The sequence below is a fragment of the Lissotriton vulgaris genome, chromosome 4_1 (assembly GCF_964263255.1).
Source record: "Lissotriton vulgaris chromosome 4_1, aLisVul1.2, whole genome shotgun sequence".
In the NCBI taxonomy this organism is placed as follows: Eukaryota; Metazoa; Chordata; class Amphibia; order Caudata; family Salamandridae; genus Lissotriton; species Lissotriton vulgaris.
The window spans coordinates 1,363,820,916-1,363,838,691 of NC_141691.1; positions in this window are offsets into that span (position 1 = coordinate 1,363,820,916).

Below are 17,776 nucleotides of genomic sequence, written 5' to 3' on the forward strand. Positions count from 1 at the left end.
ACCTTATTCCATTGAATGTTTTGGTTGCCTTCGATACTGTCAACCACCATGCGCTGTTTAACATCTTGAGAGACCTGAGGGACAGGACATCAAAAGAACAGTTCTGAGCTGGTTCAATTGTTACCTGTTCTAAATATTGAAAATACGTGGATTTCTTTCTAGCAAAATCTAACTTAAATGAGGAGTTCTGCAGGGTTTAATCTTATCTCCAGCCCTGTTCAATCTATTTCTTGAATCTCTCGGAGAGATTCAGAAAAGCTCTGGAATACTGTATCACCAATATGCATGTGATACCCAGACATATCTGCAGATTTCTTACCTAAATTACATTATCCTACTCACCTACACATTGGACATAGTCTTTTAATGGATGGCGAACCACCACTTCAAACTCAACCTTACAAAAACTGAATTCTTACTGATTTCTCCAAATAAATCAGATGTTCCCATCAAAGAATCGTTAGAATCCTGTTCTCACTTGGACTGCAAAGTGGCCATTCTTGATAGTGTGAAATGCTTAAGATTTTTCCTTGATGGTCATCTCAAAAAGCAGAAACACATTTCTACCATGGCCAGGAGTGCCCGCCACCAGCTCAGATTACTTTGGGGCATTAGACAATTCGTTCTAGAGCAGAATTTCAAGTCTTTGTGCAAGCCTGGTACTCTCTAGGCTGGATTATGGGACCTCACTCCTCTCTGGTCTCCAGAGATCACATTTATCATCCCTGGGAACAATATTTCAAGCAGCCACTCACTTTGCCACCAGTCACTGGAAATTCAACCACATCACCACTAACCTGCGCTGCCGACAATGGCTCCTCATTGAAGCTCAATTTAAGACAACCTGCATCACTCAAAGAGCACTTCACAACTTGAGTCACTCCTTCCTGGCAGCAAGCTGAAAATCTCTAGCAACCAACAGAGTTTGATGACTGCAGAAATCCATCTTCTGGTGCCTTTGATGTTCAAGCACAAATGTTATAGGAATCATGCCTTCTCTGGCAATACCACAAGGATTGGAAACGTCCTCCCTCCAGCCTTACCCACTACAACAAACCATATCAAGGATCCCAAAATCCTCTAATTTCGTTGATACTTTGGTTAAAGTGACAGTGATTTCTCCTGTTTGAATGAAGCTGTTTTCTCGGTTCTTTTGAGTCTTAACGGCTATTGTCATGGAACAATAATTTACATGCATGACTGCCTGCTCTCTTGGAGAATGTTCTGATACCCTTGGGTCAAGTACTTGCTATATAAAATAATAAATGAATACATAGACAAATAGTGTAACCACATTCAGGATGATGTTTAAAATTGTCCTGATCCAGGCAGTGGATGCAGAGGTCTGTAAGAAAAGTGTTGGTTGCGGTCCCTCTTGAAAGTGGATATTGATATGGTCTGATATATCTGCTGGAAGAATAGTCCATACCTAAGGCATGTTTCCAGAGAGGTATTTGAGAGCGGTGGGGTTGTTTTTTGTTTTGCAGTTTTATATAGCGGGAACTCGACTCAAAGGTATTAGAGTGCTTTACATGATCACCAGTTACATTACACAAGGACACATTCATTATTGGTAGGCATTAGGAGATTAAGTGATTTACCAAGAATGACAGGATGTTGAGCCAACAGCGAGACTCGAACCTGGTTCCCCAGTTGCAAAGTAGGCATCTCTTTCTAAATCTGCTGTGCCTAGCTTCAGCAGTGCTTGGTAGAAAACTTGATAAAAGTAATATAAGGCCACATGCGTCACAAGGAGAGAATAATGAGTGGAACATTTTTTCAACTCATTAACAGATTATTAAACTGACAAACTCATAAAATAGTCTAAACTTTTGAAAAAGCTAGACCGTGCATACAAGCCTTTCCACGGCCTTGCTCATTCACCCAGAGATGGTACTTCGTCTCAATGACGCACGCCAGCCTGCATGCTTCACGCAGTTACATAAAGAGTGCGAACAGAAACGTTCAAGGTTGCCTTCTGTGTCATTATGTGCATAGAAACACATTCAGGATCGTTGCATACATAAAGAACACAACAGTGTGCTGTAGCTACAGAACGTTTCAGGTGCTTTTAACAACAATACATGAGCTTGAACCTAAAGCACTTCTATGAAAGTATAGAATTTTTCAATTTTAAAAAAAAATGACCTTCACTTCATTTGGGAGACAGAATTTACAGTCTCATTAATTCTTCTATATGCTAGCATAATGCAGCCCGCAATAATTTTTCCTTAATTTTAGGGGCCAATTCACCAGGAATAGTTTTAAAATTCACACCTAAATGTATTTTTATGTACAGGTCTAAGGGCCAGATGCACAAAAACATTTCTGGTCGCAAATGGCCCGATTCGCAGAATCGGGCCGTTTGCGACCAGAAAATTGTTTTATTAAATGTACAAAATGCAAATGCGATTCGGTACCTTGTTACCAAATATGTTACAGAATCGCATTTTGCATTTACGATTCGGTATTTGGAAGGGGCGTGTTTAGGGCGTCCCTTCTAAATACCAAATCTGTATGGAATGTATTTATGTTTTGCGACCAAATTCCAGTCTCAAAACAGTAATACTTTTACTACCAGTTTAAAACTGGTAGTAATCTTTTCGCAAAGGAAAAGGGGTCTTTGGGGACTCCATCCCCATTGAGAATGTTATTTAAAATAGGGGCAGGCAGTGGTCTGTGCTCTTGAAAAAACTTTTCGCTAGTAGGTGGTAAACTGCAAATGTTTTGTGAACGCATTCCGGTTGCAAAACAATCGTACATGCCCTTGCGATTTGCTATTAGGGAGGGACGCCCTTGGCAGGTCCCTTCCTAATAGTGACTCACAAACCCTATTTTGCGAGTCGGTAACAGGTTACCAACTCGCAAATAGGGTTGGTACATGACAAACGGCATTTTAGCGGCCGCTAATGGCCCGATTCTCCGTTAGCGACCGCTAAAAACAGTCCTAAATGTACCCCCTAGCCCTTGGTTCCCTTTATCTTAATCCACAGTATCCTCTAAAAAAACACTTATAGGTTTTTTTGGCACGAGCAGGACACGCCCAACCACCACATTACAAGTGTTGTGTGAGCTTGGGCTGAATCTTGGGTACTTAAGGGTTCCATGCACAAAGCTTTTGTTTCCTTCTCACAATAAGTGTATTGGCCCAGGTTTACTACAGCCTATAGAACAAAAAGGGTTTTTTCAAAGGTTTGGTATTTCCTGTTCTATACTATTCTATGGTATAATTAAAGTTTATGTCTAAGACCATTCTGCTTGCACAAATGTGAGAGCCTGTTTGAGAGCCGACTTTGAACTAGAAAATAGTTGAATAAAAACCAGAAAGAATAATTTTTAGAGGAAAGCTTTTGGTCAAAAGGAACAACTGTCTCAGGTTAGTTTTCTTGAAAAAGATTAAGAAGAAGTTTCTGGGTCATAAATATGTTGTCTTAAGTGTAAAACCTGACGAAACACAGCTCCTGCTTATCAGTTTATGGCCTCTGCTTGTCCGTCAGTTGAAGACTTGCTTTCATGACCCAGGTCTCGTGTACGGATCTGAGAGTCTAATATAAAAACCTGTCCTCTGACGAGACGTGTTCTGTGAAACTGATGATGAACGCTGGCATCTCCTCGGCGAATGTGACGCCTCGCATTGGCATGGATGAGGAAAGAACATTCGCTGAAATTAGCTGCTGTTACCGAGTTCATGCCAGGCCTTAAACCGCAATTAAATTGTTGGAGACGCGCGCGGAAGTGCTGACTGTACAGCAGTTACGTCATGAGCCAAAACAACCACGGCTGAAGAGAGACGAGGCCTATGGATGAAGAGTTAGTGTGGGCAGCTCCGGACTTGGGAAACAAATGCTGCCCTGGCAAAAATGCCTAAACCAGTCCTTTGTCTCCCCACGCTCTCTCTCTCTCTCTCTCTCTTTACATGCATACATTCTATTTCCTTCTTTCCATTCCCACACTAATCGCTTTTCTCCCCATTCCACCCTGTACATCCTGTCAGGGGCGTAATATAGCCCCTGCTGCGCAAGGGGGACCTCTGGGGAGTCCCCCTTCAGCACTAGGTCATTGCATTTCTGTGAGATATGGGAGGCTCACTGGCCCCTCGTTACATTTTGCTTGGGGACCAATCATTTTGCATGACGTCACTGGCGGCTGCGATTAACCTGAGAGCCAGAGGAAGTGACAGGGGCCCCAGCAGAGGTCCCGGGCTTTCAAAACTGATCTCCAAGGGTTCCAGCCCACCAGGGAAATGGCCGGTGGGAAAAAGGCCAGCCTGCCTCTGAGTGTGGGGTGCTTTAACCACGCCTCATAAAGCAAATAATATTGCATTGTTTTGCAAATCCTCTCTTCTCCATGCCCCCAGCCTCCCCAAAGGTACACTAGAGGACAAGGATTTTTGACTGACTTCATGCTTTTATTTTCCAAATCTGGAACACAATTTGTGAGAGCAAACTCAAAAGCAATTTTTGGTTTGTGTTTTTTTACCCTCTTGCTCACTGATATCTTTGTTAGTGGCCCTCGACGCAATTGCTGTGCCTATTCTTGGGCCTAAGAGGGATGGGTCTTGACAGAGTTTCAAATCACACGGTGTTACATAATTCTTATCCCTTCAAACAGTGTGTGCCTGGCAGTGCTTAATTTGATCTGGTGGGTTCAGGTGCTCAGCACCAGCACTTAATTGTCAACACTGGCACTTAGACAAAAAGCACCACCGTGTGGCTGACTGCCCTAATTTAGAGATCAACACAACAATATTTGTTTATTAATTCAATATAAATTAGTAATTTCTAAAACCTGTGGCACAAGCCATTCTTATACCTATGAGTGCCTAGAATTGTCGGAATTGGCACACTGCTAAGAGTGTGGTGGTTAGTAGTTGTTTTTGGTACTGTTGTTAGCTGCGCTGGAAGGATCAATTTGTGGTGCAAGCAGCAATGATCTCCTGAGAGGTCCCTCACGCATATTATTTTACAAATTAAGCATTGTCTGGGAAACAGTCTTGCAAACACCAAGACATAATGATGCTTGGTAATGCACAGTTCCATTAGTTAGAATCCAAACTCCAATGAATGCATGCCAGGTAGTCTTGTATCCATCTGAAAACGGGAACAGGTGTTGCTGTCAGCTTGAGTGACTTTCATTAACCAAATTTACAGTAGGCCTGGGCACTATTCTCAGAACCACATGGATCTTCAAAGAACGGATCTAAGAAGAACCATGGTCATTTAGTACAGGGTACATGGTAATTGCTATCTTTGATTATCTGTTTTAACCACCTGGTAACTAAGATTGTGCAACAAGAAAGTACAAAGTTGCTTGGCGGGTTGCAACTCAGTATATTTTTGTAAAATTTAGAACAAGTGATGGAAATGGAAATGTTTACTCTAGGATCCCATAAATCAGGCACAGTTGAAAGGGGGTGGAATGATGAGGGGGAGATTCGCGAGGACAAGCACCATAAAGAATTAAGCAATTGGCAGTCTGTCTTTATTTTTTATAAACCCTCCCCCAGCCCAAAAATGGTAACAACAAAAATGTTAGTAGCAAATCCCGTATGGCTTTCTTAATTGCTAACCTTGATTTAATGGTATTTTAATATAGCTCAGGGAGTTAAGCAGCCTTTTAAGTAGGCCAAAAAAGGCAGGGACCCCTAAAGTGTGTCCCCTAGGAAAAGATTCTAAGAATTGTTTACAAGAGGCGCCAACTCTTTAGGAGTATGTCTTAGCCATGTGACCTATAATATTGGTATTCTCATCCTCCTGGTCACATTCGTCCATCTGGAACTCATACTCTTCCAGATCCTTCTACTCTTGTTCATTGTAGGAACGTGCCCTTTTTGTATGGTCACCCGACACTTTTTGCTCCAAAGCTGATAGTTATGATTGTGTGTGACTGTGCTGCCCAGACCCCAGTGCCAGTACCCTCTCCCTAAAACTGTTATGTATGAATTGGCAATCCCAACTGACAAAGACTTTATCCCCCATTTAAGTCCCTAGTAGATGGTACCAGAGGTACCCAGGGCATGGGTGGTAAAGGAGTCCCCAGGACTTGCAGCACTGTTTGTACCATTCTGAGTGGCCAAAGTAAACTACTGCAGCAGGCCTGCCATTGCAGACTGCAGGAGCAGTGTAAATATATGCCAGTCACCCCTAAGGAAGGCCTTATAAAGCCCAGGAGGCAGAGTGCATTATAACAAAGGTGTGGGTATGTAAGTGCAATGTTACATAACCTTATAGTGCCCTTTACCATTAAAGGACACTATAAGTGATAGACAGTCAATAGGATAACATGGACTGGCACCTGGGTAACCCTGCGGTTGACAACTTCATTATGGTATCACCTAAATATGTCATGTTTGGTATCCGACAACGTGCCTTCTCACTGCTGACCTGAATCTCGTGTCGAGGGAGATGTGGCATGCACCCAGGTGGCTCCCTTAGAGGTTGCCCCCCACCTGGTTGCCCCAGCTTCTCTGCTCTCTGGCTGGTAATCCTGTGTTTTCTACATTTGCTGCCAAGACAGGATTCTGGCTCCCTGCCAGGCAATGTGATCACTCCAAGGGGTTCGGAACAAAGGCTTGTGCAGGAAGGAGGCCACACCTCCCTTCTCTCAAGCAGGCTAGTGAAGTGGCACATCAAGACGGTAAGCTCCAAAGGCTGCACTGCTTCTTATATTCATCAGGGCTGCCTCCCAGAGAAAGAAACAGCTATCCCTCCTCGCCAGGCACATTTGCACTGGGACAGGAGGGAAATTAGTTAGTGAAGGAGGTGTACACCATCTGAAGGCTAGCCACACCTCCAGGGTGGCCAGCCTGGTCTGTAACTATAATTTGATGTTAGCCATCTGGCAAAATAGAGGGTTCTGAGTAGAAAATTTGACCCACACCCCTGGATTTGGCCACCTCAGGGGCGGACTAGGTGCAGGGACTAGCAGCCTATTGACTACTTGCTCCCACACAATTCACTCCCATAAATCGAGGATTTAAGGAACACCTCTGACACCAGAAGCTCAGTTCTGAACAACCTACATTAAAGAGGACAGAAGAAGAGACCCGTGTCTGAAACAACAGGATTTGCACAAAGCAAAAGAGAGGTACCCTGCACCTGTGGCAACGCTTCTGGAACTGCATGATAGAGGCTCGTCCGAGGCTAATTCTTGGTTCTCCAGCTAAGGGGGACACCTGTGTAAATGTAAATGTAAATTTAAATGTATTGCAACTTATATAGCACACGTATCACCCGAAGGCATCAAGGCGCTTGCCTTGGGAACACGTCCTGGCTTTTTCCCTGTGAGATAACCCCTACTGGGCATCCCCAAGGTGAAATCCAGGCATCCCGCAGTGGGTGGGCCGCCGTAGTGGAGATTAAGCAAGCTATTGCCCAGAGTTGCAGCGTGGGACCCCATGATTAGAGTAGGCACAGAGGCGAGAATTATCGAGTCCATGGACATTTTTGGGCTCAGGACCCTGCCACGTCGGGAATTGAACTCTGGTCCCGGGCCAGACCTCTGCATCAGGGTCTGCCCCTCTAATCAGTGAGCCACACTCCTCCACTGTCTTCCACCTGTGGAATCCCGAAGCACCCTTAGATTCCCCTGACTAGTGGCACTAGTCCTCTGAAAACTGTAGTTAAAACAATGCTCTGGATCCGAAGAATTGCTGGCTATTGTGCCCTCTGAGGGATCACTCAAATCCAGAATGGTCTAGTGAATTGTGGGAACTTCAGTCCTGCCTTTCACAAAGTTATAGTCAGCTACAGCATTGCCCAGGTCCACCGGACATCAAAGTTACTTTCTGCTTTACTTACCACTGCCAAGGCTTGTTGGTTGCCAGTCCAGCAGTCAACCCCTTTACTTGATGCTGCATCTAGAGGCGATTCCATATGACCGGAGACTGATGTCAGTAACCACCCAGTTGTTGTATTTTGCATCTTTTTCCCCCACAGCACCGTTTCAGCAGTAAAAGCATCTCTCCTGCAGCTCCCGTTAGGCACCAGTGACTGCCAGGACAGCTCTGCACTTGGGTTGCATGGGCCAGGTAAAATTTAACTGACTGTCGTGGCTTGGTCCTGGGACCTGCATCACCTTTACCCTGCAAGGGTATCACGCAACGTAACCAGCAAGTGACTGATTGTTACTAGTGGTTTTTCCTATTGATGGCAATGATACAATTTCACTGTATTATTTTGCACTGGTTTTATTTTTCCTTAAAAATTTATAACTTCTGTTTATAGGTATGCTATTCAATTTGTTTTGGTGATTACATTAAGACAAACATACACTCTATTTTTATAAATTGGAGTTGGATTTCTCTTGAATCTTGTCAATTACTTATTGTCCATGTTGGTACTCTGAAACGCTTAACACATGATCCTCTGGTAACTCCTGACTGCTCTTTACCACACTACCAGGACTGAGCTAAGGATTTATTAGTGTAAATCCAAGGACCATCTTTGGGGTATCGTGGTGGTATTATACGGTGAGGTATAACCCCCACACCATATAACACTCCACATTCCTATGTTCATCATCATCCTCTTGGTCCTCTTTCCTCCTGGTCTGTCTTCTCCTCCTCATCATCACCATCATCCCGGTCGTCCTCCTACTCCTGCTCTTTGCTTTCCTTCTGGTGCTCCTAATAACCAATGGTCTTCTCTGGGCCCTGGTCTTCTTTATCTTAGTTCGGCTCCTTTTCTTCCTGGTCCTGATTCTTCTGGTCATGGTTCCCCTCACCCATGTCATTCCCACCTCCTGATCCACCTCTGGCTACTCCAGGTCCTTATTGTCAATCTCCTAGTTGGTATATTTGTCCTTCTCTTGATACGATTCCTGATTCTTATTCTTCTGGTGATATTTCCTTAGCCTCCTGGCCCACCTCTTTCCGGTCCTTAGCTGATCGCCTTGATCCTGGTCCTCCTACTCTTATGGTCCTGATTCTTCTGACCCTGGACCTCCTGATCCTACGGGTATTCCTGTCCCTAGTCCTTCTGGTATTTTTCCTCCTCCAGGTCCTGGCTCAGTTCATGTTGTGAAGATCCCCTCATGGGCCCAGTCACCTTCAAGGCCATTCGAACTGGTGATTTCTGTGGCACCAGCTTCCTTGACATCTTCCTCCTCGCACCCTTCTGCACAGCTACTCTGTACCCCGCGACTCCCTGAATCAAAGCCTCAAGATTTTCTTCGAACTTCCGTCAAATGGAAGAACTAGGGTAAGTGCTTGATATCAGGTTAATAATAATAATAAGCATTTATTAAGCGCCTGGCTGCACAAAACTGTGTGTCCCCGCGCTGACTGCAAATGCAAACCATCAAGAAGACCAGGAGTCGGGCGAACTGAGTTAATTTTTGGGAAATAGATGGGTTTTAAGTCTGGCTCTGAACCTTGTTTCAGATGGCTCCATCCGCAGCTGGATTGGCAAGGCATTCCAGAGCTTGGTGGCCAAATAGCGGAAGGATTTTCCTCCCATTTTAGCTTTAGTGATGCGGGGGATTTTAAATAGCATCGTGCCTGCTGATCTAAGATCTTTGATCGGTCTATGGATGGTGATAAGGCCTCTCAGATAGCTAGGGCCTTTGTTTTGGGCAATGCGGTGTGCGTAGCAGAGAGTTTTAAATATAATCCTCTCTTTAACAGGGAGCCAATGTAGCTTGGCAAGGGCATTTTTCGTTGATGCTCTCCGAGGGAGGCCGAGCACCAGTCGTGCTGCAGAATTCTGTATGCATTGTAATTGGTGCAGACTCTTTTGATTAAGACCAAGTAGGAGAGCATTACCATAGTCCAAATGGGGGGATATTAAAGCATGGACTATGGTATTTCTCGCTATGGTCGGAAGAAGGTCTAGAACTTTACGCAGTACTTTAACCACATGGCTGCTGGGCGTTCCCCCCCCCCCCCCCCCCCTCCCCCCTGTGCTGGAAAATGCCATTTTAGTGGCACCATGACGAGCTGAGCTCGTCATCAGCATCGAAAGGGTTAAGGGTGCTGTAGCATTTGCTTGTCACTTTGTTTACCTGGGCTCTGCCTGAGAGATCGGCGTCAAGCATGACTCCGAGGTTCTTCACCTTCTCTACAGGCACAGGTAGTTCACCCAACTCGCTAGGCCACCATGCATGTGACCAGACAGAAGTATCCTTACCTACTATCAGTACCTCTGTTTTATCTCCGTTTAAACAGAGGCAGTTGGCGTTCATCCACGTCGCTATCCTTAGCATACAGTTGGAGAAGTTGGAGGCTAAGTCTCTACTGTCTGGCGTTATTTTGAACACCAACTGGGTGTCGTCAGCATAGCTGACTATGCCCACCCCAAATTCCTCCGCAATGTGTGCCAGGGGTTCCATGTAGATGTTAAGTAAGGTAGGGCTCAGACTAGACCCTGTGGAACCCCATGGCTAACACTGTGAGGTGATGACTTAAAGGGTGGGCAATGAAGTTGGAAAGTTCTGTCAGTGAGGTATGACTGGAACCAGGTGAGAGCAGTATCTTTTACTCCCATGTCTGAGAGTCGAGACAGCAGCGTAGAGTGCAGCACAGTATCAAATGCTGCACTTAGGTCCAATAGGACCAGCGCTGCTGTCTCTCCCTCATCCACCAGTTTCCGAATCTGTTCGGTGGAATACAGAACGGCTGATTCCGTTGAGTGCCCTGTTCTAAACCCTGATTGGGAGGGGTGGAGGAGTGATTCTTTCTCCAAAAACTCCATGAGTTGGAGATTGGCCACCTTTTCTATGATCTTAGCACAGAAAGGGAGAAGAGAAATTGGCCGCAGATTTTGAAATTGAGTGATTGGAATGTTCGGTTTCTTTTTTAGTGGTATTACCTGGGCAGATTTCCAGTTTCTCAGGACATTGCCTTCCCGGAATGAAGTTGTGATCATGTTGCTTATGTGATCCAGTAATAAGCTTTCCATGACCCCTTTGTACTGTTCCGGTGGGCAGGCATCCATAGGGGAGCCTGAACAAATACTGTTTATGATTTTCATTAGTTCCTGTTTATTGGGGGTCCTGAAGTTGGTAAACTGGGGTTTGTGGAAACAGGAAGCTAGGGTCTCTGCCTTATTGTTATCTGACCTGGCACTGCTAGAAAACGTAACATGACTTTTTTCTACTTTCTCCACAAAAAAGTCAGCTATCTGGTCGCATATCTCTGTGGAGTAGGTATCTTTAGTATCCAGGCGAGATGGTGTGGTAATTTCTCTGTAGATGCCGAATAGTTCTTTAGTAGGGTTTTTAGCTTCCACAATTCTGCTTTTGTAATAGAGACTCTTCTCTAATCGTACCAATTTTTGGTATTTTTTCAACTCTGTTCTATAGTTTTCTTTGAGTTCTGGAGTGTAGTTTTTCCTCCACTTTCGTTCAATGGATTTGCATAGGGCTTTAGCCTTTTTCAGTTTTTCCGAGAACCAGGGGGCATTTTTAGTTTGTCGAGCTGGGGGCTTGGTCGTCCAAGGAGCAATCTTGTCTAACGCTTTAGTTAGCCATGATTCAAAATTATCCCATACCTCCTGTAGGGAATCGCCTGTTGCCAGGGGATGTTCGGTGAGTTCCTGCAGCAGCAATTCAGGGGTGCACTTTTTAAAGTTACGACGTCTGTAAGGAAGATTTTTCGTATGTAACTTGGTGCTACTATTTTTGGCTGTTTTGAATGGCACCATACTATGGTCAGTCCATATTAGTGGAACAGGTGGTAAAGATTTCACGCCTTCCCAGTTCGTGAATATTGGATCTAATAGATGCCCGTGTTGATGCGTGGGCAAAGTGGATAGAAGCTTGAGATCGATCGCATTGAAAGCATTAAGAAGGAGTTGCGCTTCCTTGGAGTGGCTATCCTCTAGATGAATGTTAAGGTCGCCAAGTATGATAATATTTTTATGTCTGATGGCTAGCTGAGTAGCCAGTTCAATGAGTTGGCTACAGAAGGATAGTGCTGCTCCAGGAGGTCTGTATATTAGTAATCCAGTGATTGTATTGGTGGTATCTAATTTGATGGTGAATCTTCCGCACTCACTATCCGTGATTTTTTGTTCGATTAAAGTGCACTCAAGATCATTTTTGAAAATCATTGCCAATCCTCCCCCCCGTTGTTTCTGACGGTCTATTCTCAGGAGGAAATAGTTGCTCGGTATAGCCTCTAAGATCTCCGGGGCGGAGGCTTCATCTAACCATGTTTCAGTTAGAAACATGATGTCCAGATCTCCATTGGTCAGCAAATCGTGAATTTCAATTTTATGCTTAGGCATAGACCTACAGTTAAGTAATGTCATGTTAAGGTTCAGCGTTTTGTCCGAGGTTGAGTTACTGTTGGGAAGTAATTGATGGCATATATTACACTGTGCGGGTAAAAATAACGGGTCTGTAGCGTGCAGACAGTGAGATGAGTGTGGCTTACCAAGTGTCATCAGGTTAGCTTTAGTGTAGTGATAGCGAGGACTCTGATTGTTATGTGGCTTCAAAGGAGATGGGGAGCCGGATCTGTAGAGTCCTGCCCCGAGCCCCGTCCGGTCGCGGACGGGCGCAGACGGGCAGGACTCTGGCTTGACTCCGGCGCGCGATCGGCGCGCCCGCAATGCGCGTCCGCTGCGCGGAGCCATGGACGTATGTATTTATGACGTCATCCGCGCGACGTTCTCAGCGAGCCCACACTAATATGGCCGCTGTTGTATTCACCCAGTCCCTGCAGATGACGGCCCTTTAGTCGGCCACACCCACCGAGAGAGTCCGAGCAAGTAGGCTGCTCTGGCTGGGAGAACGGAGCGAATCTCCAGGTCTCAAGCACCTTTCCTCACAAAAGAAAATATGGGCGTAGCTATGTGGCAATATTTGGAATTTTTAAAATCACAAGTGGCAAGATCGCGTCTAGCACTTCAGCGCGATGGGGGGGAAAGGACACACAGGGAAATTCAACAGGTCACCGTTTTTAAAATTAGCAGATTTAAAAATAGCATAACCTCCCGGCTCAAGCCTCAGGAGGGAAAGCAGCAGTCAGGTTAGTGCATACAAAACCTCCTATAGTATTAAACAGGACCGAGCTTACCCTTCTTCAGAGACTATAGACTTTTCCTCCATGTCCTCTCTGTGATTTACTCGCTTTTTGTGTGTTTATCCTCTGGACCCTTCTTACAGCCTTGATGCTAGAACTGTCCCCACTCAAGGATTAAAGACTTTAGTTGTGTTTTTCTGATGAACAGTATTGTCAAAAGAATGCACTTTAGAGACGATGATATATGCATCAACATTGTACCCCACCCTGTGTTCTGAGTGTATCCTTAGGAGAGCAAGCAACTCCAACCTTTGTTCCGAGTGTATTCGTAGGAGTGCAAGTAACTCCCACCTTTGTTTCGAATGTGTCCTTGGCAGTGCAAGTAACTCTAACCTATGTCCTGAGTTGATCCCTGGGAGTGCCAATAACTACAATCTGGATTTCAAGTTTATTCCTATGAGTGCCACTATCCAATCTGTTATTTTGGTTATTCTGCTCCCATGCTGAGCTGCTGATGCAACCTGCAAGTTTATGTCACTGAAGTTAATGCATGTTCATTGTATGTAGAGACCTGTCAGTGTACTGATGGTAACTACCTCCTCTTGGTATTTCCAGTGAATTACATCATTGCCATGCCAGAGGTTCTGGTCCAGTGCGCATCTACCTCGCTAACGCTGAAAGTCTGAAATGTGACAAATCCTCTTAAGCAGTGTCTCACAGCTGCTGAGCAGATCCAGTACTGCAAGTCTCTCTTATCTTACTTTATCCCAAACCCCCTTGCCCTTAGGGGAACAGTATGGGATCTTAGGTTTCGGTTCCTTGACTTGCATTGTCCTTGGGAGGGATAGGAATTTCAGCATTAGCTCCAGTGTCGTCTCTGGACCAGGTGAATGCATGACACTTATGGCCCTGCTCCCGGTCTTCCTAGTGTTTCTGGTCCCCTTTGTCCTTGGCTTCCTGGTTCTCCTACTTCCTTAGTCCTCTTAGTCCTAGTTCTCCTAGCCCACTTGCTCTTGGGCCACACACTCACACATGCACACTCACACCCATCATTCACCCACCCACCCCCACCCCCACACATCACAGCACACACTCACAAATACACACATGCACCAAACATAAAAAAAATATGTATCGATGCAGCGTCCCAGGTGGTATGAGAGAAGCCTCAGTGGTTCCTCTCATCGACTGACTTCGGTCAGACAATGAGAGGAGGCGGCGTTCTCTTACTCGTCACAGAGTGGGATGGAGTCAATGAGAGTTGCTGACCCCACCCTTCCCTGTGACAAAGCGTCAATGTTAGACCTGGCACCATTGGCGTGGCTCTCCCTTCCATTTTTGCTGTTGCCTCATGTATTTTGCTGTTTAAAATGCTTTGGGCACTGTGCCACTGCTATCCAGTGCCACAATGCAAGTGCTCCCTACTGTAAATTGATGTGTTAATCAGTGGTTCCATATTTGGCTATTTTGGTTTACTTGTCAGACCCTAGTCTAGTGCACTGAGTGTGCCAGGGTGTGTAATCCAAATGCTGCTGGTGGGCCTGCAGCACTGGTTGTGCCACCCACAGAAGCAGCCTTGTAAAATGTGTCCCGGGTCTGCCATTGCAGAGCCTGTGTGCAGTCTGGTACTGTCATGCTGACTGGGCAAGTGCACCCACTTCCCAGTCCCTAAACCTTCCCTTTTCTTCATATCAGTCCCCCCTATGGTAGGCCCAAGGGCAGGGTGCACTGTAAGTATGAGGTAGGACAAGCCCTGGTGTGTCGCATGTCCTAATAATGAATTACAGCCATTTTCGTTTTTCACTATTGCAAGGCTACCTGTTCTTCATAGGCCAGAATGGGCTGTTAGAATTGTTACATTTTATAATCCTAACAGGCTCAGAGAACATGGTAGAAATTCGAATTTAGTATGCCTGAACTCAGAATAATACAATACACCTTTTAGTAAAGTTTATTTTAATATTCTGTGTTTGCAAATACCACTTTTAGAAAGTAGGAATTTGCTTGTCTAACCATTCAAACCTGCCTCTGCTAGTTTGTGTATTCCTATGTCTGGTTTCTGTGAGTGACAGGGTTGGGGAAGTCCAGGATACAGGCTGAGTCACCCAGTGGTGAATAGAGAGATCCTTATCTAGATGGGAGGGATGAGTCCACCTGAACTCTGAATAGGGCTGTGCCTGCCTTCCACAATGCTGGCTACACCCCCTAGGGAGTGGCTGATGGCTCTGCCCTGCTCACTGAAAGAAGGGAAGGAGTCCTGAAAACAAAGTGCTCCAGGACTGTACTTGCCTTCCACAATGCTGGCTCCACCTCCTGTGGGGCGTCTGATGTTTCTGCTCTACACTATGAAAGGAAAGGAGAGGTCTGGTAAACAGAGTGCTTCAGAACTGGTTTGGACTAGGCACAGGCCCCTCTCCCCTCAGAGAACAAAGGATTTTGGGGTATAAATATTGGGACCCTGCTCCCAAGAGATTAGATCACTTTTGGACTACAAGCAGAAACATTTACTGTGGAGAGGAACCTAAAGAAACTGAGGAGAGACTATTCCCAAGCTGAAGTGCTGTTCGGGGGATTGGTCTGCAGTGGTTGCCTTACTGCCAAAGGAAGGAGAAAGAAACTTTGTGTACTTTGCTTTCAACTTGTGAAGGATCTCTAAGGGCTTGGAAAAGAGCTTGCCTCCTTCTGAAGTCTCAGAGACAACAGACTTCACCCCCCAAATCCCTAGAGTTCTTTTGGAAGTGACTGCTGCTGTTTTGGGCATTCTGAGGAACTGCGTGTCGCAAGGAGCTGGAAGCGTGACTCAACGAGAAGAAGCGTGTCGCCGTCGCTGTGCCTGCCGTTGCAACTTCGGAGAAAGGAGGGTGTCGCCGCTGGAACTGTCGCACTGCACCGCATCGGAGAGAAGCGTGCCGCAATGAAGAGGAAGCGTGTTGCCGTCGCTGCTGCTGCCGTCGCAACTCCGAAGAAGGAGGGTGTCGCCGCTGTGGTTGTCGCACTGCACTGCATCAGGAGAATAATCTTGCAACGAGGTCAGAGCGTTTCGCCGTCGCTGTGCCTGCCGTCGCAACTCCGAAGCCGGAGGGTGTCGCCGCTGGAACTGTCGCATTGCACTGGATCGACCAAGAGCACCTCGCATCCCCGAGAAGCGTGCAGCCGTCGGAGCTGCTGCCGTCGCATCTTGGATGTTGCCGCTGTAGTCCACACATCCGACCGAGAATTTCTCGCATCCCCAAGAAGCGTGCCGCATCTGGAAGATCTTCACGCCTTTATTTCTTTGCACCTGAACTTTGCCGCATTTCCCATCTCTGCGACATTGCTTGTCGTGGAAGCGCAATGCAGCCTAAGGTACATTGACGCAGAGTGTTGCATCTAAGAACTGAACTGAACTAAGCTTAAATCTACCATCTTAAAGTAATCATAGTGTGTATTTTTGTCGTTTATGGTCTTGTGGTAACTCTATATAAAGTCTACTTATTTTTTATATAAAACCTGTGTGGTGTCCATTTGTAGTGTTGTCACTGGGTTACTGTATGTCGTCACAACTGCTTAACTTACAACGCCTATGTAATAAGCCTTGACTGCTCGTGCCACGCAACCTAGAGGGTGAGCAGGGGTTATTTTAGGAGTGTAATCCCCTTGTCCTGACTAGAGGAGAGGGTCCCTATTTGTCACAAGTACCTACCTTTGCCAACCAGAGACCCCCAAATCTAACATTCAGTGATAGACACTTGGCCCTGAGCACACCAGCACTTAAAACTAAAGCACCCAGGTATGATGCTATCAGTGACCCTCCCCCTCATCATGAGGAGGAGGACCACCAAGTGCATTGCAGGGCTGAGGAGGTCACACCATCAGAGAGCTTTGGCATCTTCAGCGCAGGCAGCCAAGCTCCTGAGCATTTAGCACGTTAGCATGTTGAACCTGTCTGACTTTGATTAACATGTTTAACACATTACCCACGCGGATCCAGGACACTTTAAGCCAGTGGTTAATTTGAGCTGATGGCTGCAGGAGGGGCTTGCTGGCACTCTTTTTGGGGATCAGCACTAATTGTTCCTCATCAGAATTTTACCCCGAGCAAGAGAGAGAAAACACAAAAGGGGGAGAGGAGGAGGAAGAGGAAGGCAAAACAATAGTGACAAAAAAGAGCAGAGATGAAATATAGTGAGATAAAGGGTCAGGGAGATGGAGGCAAGATGAAGCTGCCCTGGTATTCTGCGCTAAAGACATTTGAGCAAAACGTTAAGCCCTGGTACTTATTCTTTAACCAATTAGGCACTGCTTAAAACAACATACCTCAAAACAATGTGCATTAAATGTCATTGATTGGCAAATATTTGCCTATTTATTAGTCATTCTCGAAATCGAAGTAGATTCTGACACTCAATGGCTCAAGGACTGGGGTATTACTGTTGACTGCTTTGTCATCTTGAGATGTAACCTACTACTGGTCTTCTAAAAGGCTAGAGTCTGGGGACCAGTGTTGCACAGAGAAACAGCCACTCATGGCACAACTGGAATGATCTGCGGAGACTGTACAGGAGCCTTTATCAAACCAAGGGCCCATCTACCAGGATGCAGCAGAGACTACTATGTATAAGAAGAGAGGCTTTCACCTTTGCCTCTGGTCTGCTGCTGCCCACCCATGCTCCTGACCTAGATTCCACACATTCCAAGTGGAGAAATAGCAGTGGTGTCCGCTGGGCACCGCAAGGTGCGAGCATGTTGGAACTCTGAAGCTAAGACCCAGCCGATGGGAAGAAACATCCGGTGCCTGAGGCAGAAATACAAAAGAAAAGAGTTTCTATT